Raw genomic sequence first — 4,225 nt, forward strand, 5'->3', positions numbered from 1 at the left:
CGGAGGCGCGGTGAGCCAGCGGCCAGTGTTTGTCCTTCTGTCTTCGGGGAGAAAAGGTTTCGATTGGCGTCGAGGAGCGGCCGCCGGCTGTCGGGGCGGAGGGCTGAGAGGGGCGAGGAGGGTTTGCTTGTAGAGCGGCGTCTACATGTGGGTCCGGTCGGAGGCGATCTCTCCCTCAGCAGCAGGGCCGCGGACAGGGCTTTGGGCTGCGCGCTGCGCGCTCCCCCGGCCCTCAGCGCCGCGCCCCGCGTCCGATTCAAAAGCCCCTACTTTCATGCACAATCGGACGTCAGGCGAGGGGGGAAGGTTCGCGACGACGTCGTCCGCCGCGCTCCGTCGCGCCGCCGTATTGCAGTTTCTGTTGCAAAAGAAATAAATAAATAATAATACAATACAGGGGAAACAAATCTAGAATGGAGGAGTGAGAGGGAGGAGAGGGGCGACATGAAACAGTATCTCCCGCGCGCGAGTTGTTGCCGCGCAAGAGAGGGGGACGAAAGAGAGGTTCTCACCAAACAAAATCCCTCATCTGAAGTTCCGTCCCCTTCTGGGCGGGCGGGGCCGGGCCAGCCGGACCGTATGGGCGAGGGCGGCCGGGGCGGGGCGGGGATAGGATGGGAGGGAAAACGCGCTTTTTATGACTTTTCGAAAGCGGTCAAACTTGAGGCGGGCCCGGTCCCCCGCCTGGCCCCGGCCCGGTATGGGTCCAGCTGACGTCCCTCTTCCTCTTGGTCCGTTTCGGCGGCGTGGTCTGGTCAGGCTGCCCGCACGACACACATATACACCCCACACAACACGCACAGTTTTCCGAGTAGTTTGTGTCGTACTTTTTATTGCGCCGGGCGAGCGGTACTCGAGCGCCCCGCCTCCCGTGAGTCCTGCTCTTGCTCGCCACGGGAACAACAGCTGCTGCCGCTGCGCGCCGTGCGTCCCGCCCCGCCGTCCCCGAGCCTTACGCAACGAGCAATCACGGAGACGCGTCTCGCAGAGCTCGCCGTCCTCGCCCCGCTCTGCTGCGAATTAAGAGGGAGAAAATGGCAGACGAGGGCAGCACGGGGTGAAAAGATGAGCGGAAAGGGGGGAGGGGGGGGGCTGCCGCTCTCCCGCCCACCGCAACGCCGCCGCCCCTCTGCGCCTTCGCCGCCCCGCCCGCCCCGCCCGCCCCGCCCGTCTCTGCGTGGGGCACTTTGCTTTCTCTTGTCGGGGTCCAATATACCGGTCCCTCTTGCTGACGTGCGGGCCGGGCGGGGCCATGCCGGGGGGAGCGATGCTATTACTGGAACTCCAGGATGCGGTCAACCTTCCCCGCCGCCGCTCCAGCCGCTCCAGCCGCTCCCGGCCGCTCCCGGCCGCACTGCCATTCACTCCCCTCTTCCTCTTTCCTCCTCCTCCCCTTCCTCTGACAATAAGCCAGCAGCGACTTTTGATACCCCCGGCGCCGTCACCATTTTTGTTTTGTTTTTGTTGCGGACATGTGGCGGTATTTTGCCATCTTTTCTGTCGCCGCCGACAATGTCGCGCTGGTTTGTCGGGGTGATTATCCCCGTGCCGGCTGGCCTGGCCGCGTGGCGCCCCGGCGCCCCCGGGCCTCCCCACCCACCCCCCGACATCTTTCTCTCTATGTTTGCTCTCTCCTCATTGCAGCAAATTTTTATTTCTTTCGCCACTGAGCTTTCGTGCTGCTCAACGCCACCCCAACGTGTCGTGACGCGAACTGGCACTGGCAAGAGGCTTCCCCGAAGCAAACAAAACCCCTACTATTCGCGAAGCTAAGACCTATGAACTGGCGTGAACTTGAACTGTGACCTCTGACTGGAACGCACTAACGCTCTACCACAGCTGTGCTGTGGCCTCTGTTGACCTCTCCCGACTTCCGTTTACCTTCTGTAAAATAAAAACGCTTTCCCGAAAAGTAATAAAAATAACCTAATATAAAGGCCAGACACCAAATAATTTTAAAAGCGTTTTGAAACCTCTGCGATCCTCGAAAGAAGAGCCCCGCAATATTAATTGCCTACTCGGGCGGCCCCTGCTCCCCGGCCGGCCCCTCCCCCGTGTCCCCGGGACCCGGGGGTCGCGGCTCGGGTCCCGCCTGCGGGCGGGGGTTGGGCAGGAGGACCAGCACGGCGACCAGCACGGCGACCTGACCGCCGTCACGGCCAGAGACACTGCATCGCTCATCTTTTCTTTGGTCGGATGGGGGAGTGGCCGGCGGACTGGCTTGGCTACGCTGCCGTCGCTGCCGTCGCCACGCGCCGGCCGCACCCCCAGCGCCACCGACTGCCTGCTGGACCAGTGGGCCACCCTCGACCACCCTCGTCTCCTCTGGCCCCTATCTCTCTCTCTCCCTCCATCCACTCGAGATCGTAATGTTTTTTTTTTCGTTTTCTTTTGTAGAGTGATAGACTCTGCGCCCTCGGTTACCGTCGCACCCCCCCCCCTCCCACACACACACACTCGGGATTTTTGGGGGAATGTCGGGGCGCTCCGTTGAGCCGTAGCCCCGCGCCCTCGACGCTCCTGGCGTGCGTACAGACGGTTGACCTTTTGCACAGGAAGGTCGCGAGTGGAACTCCCCTCCCAGCCGGCACGTGTGTGCGTGGCTGGGCGGGGGGCAGAGGGGGTCTGTTTCATATTTCGTGTGGCTCCGCCCTGCTACCCCCCCCCCCCCCCCCCCCCCCCCCCCCCCCTCTGTGACTGCGGTTTATTACCGACTCAGGGTTTCATTCGCTCGCCAGGTATTTTAGAGGATGCGTGAGAGTGCGCTGCAGAGGTACCGGCAGGGCAGTAGCGGCAGCGCGCCCCCTCCCCCTTTATTTTGTCCTCCTCTCAAGGCCGGGAGGTCCCAGGAGCGACGCAACACTGAAAACACAAGTGTGCAACTAGCATAGGGTAGTTTAACTCTATAGTGCTCATACTATTGGGTGTTGGACTAGAAAATTTGACTACCAAAAGGGTTTGACAGTAAATTTGAACACTTTACAGTGTACAAAGCTTCATGCCCAATCTTGAAGTTGAATAAAAGATACGGTAGATGGAAGGGAATGCCCGACATGCCCGACACCACACTCTCCGAGATACCAACTTGTGCATAACCAGTGTTACGTACCCAGAACGTGTAAGTATGATAAACTGCTCATCTCAATGACCGGTTCTTTATCTTCGCATTTGTGATTCGCCCTTTAGCGGCCTGTAACCCTTTGATTTGACAGCGCTGGGTCCAAGCCGCTGAGGCGTCCCGCGTCCCCGCTACACCGACTGCCCCCCCCCCCTTTTCTTCATCAGCTGAGCTGCTGGGCCGAATGGTCGGTCGAGCAGGTTAGTCGCGTTGACGCGAAGTTCCCCAATTGATTGTGCATTTGTGTGAAGTAATAGAATCTCAGATTCCGAATAACGAAATGTAACCTTTAATACTTATGGCGCGTGCAGTGAAATGAGTCCCCGAAATAATTGTATCCGTCCAACGCCGTCGGACCAACTTTTGGAGGTTATGCCGTCGCCGCCTGGCTTTCTTACCTGGATGAAAACATGGAGTGTCTCATGGATAAATTGGTAAGTGTTCCACAAAATTATTCTCATTTCTTTCTTAACACGTTGAGTGCAGCGCCCACGCCCAGGACAAAATGCGGTGTGGATCCTAACGCACTAAACATGTTAAAACGAATCAAAACAAAATAAAATTTATTTTCTACTTTTATAAATCTCTAAGAGCCTTTGGTTTTATAAGATAGAGTGATAGCTAATTACAAATAGGTGGTTAGATGTTTGCAACCAATTCTAGATTAAAGTAAATATGGTTATTATGTGTAGATAACTTATTTAAATTAAGTGGCGGAAACATTAAATATGTATTTCTGATATCAAGACATATCAACAGTGCATTTTCTAGCTCTCTTGGTTCTCCAATAAGTGTCTTATGAATATCGTCAATTAGGTGAATGATTCAGAGGTGTTGGGGGCAACCGTAGCATTAGTGATCTCTACTTATTGAGTTACCCCTCGACAAGTGTGAGAAAAATTTTGATTCATTCATTGGAGGGGAAAGATATAATACAAAATGCACAGGAAGCTCTGCTGCCAGCAGGCATAGAGCTCTAAAAGGTGCGGTGCATAATTGTTTTATCTTATCCAAATAGAGAATCGGCTAAAAGTGTAATGGGTCACAGGAAACGCTGCTGGCCTGTAGAAATGTTTAGTCTGTGTGTTTGGAACATTCCAATTGGTG

This window comes from Frankliniella occidentalis, unplaced genomic scaffold (assembly GCF_000697945.3).
Source record: "Frankliniella occidentalis isolate FOCC.00 unplaced genomic scaffold, Focc_3.1 Scaffold185, whole genome shotgun sequence".
Lineage (NCBI taxonomy): Eukaryota > Metazoa > Arthropoda > Insecta > Thysanoptera > Thripidae > Frankliniella > Frankliniella occidentalis.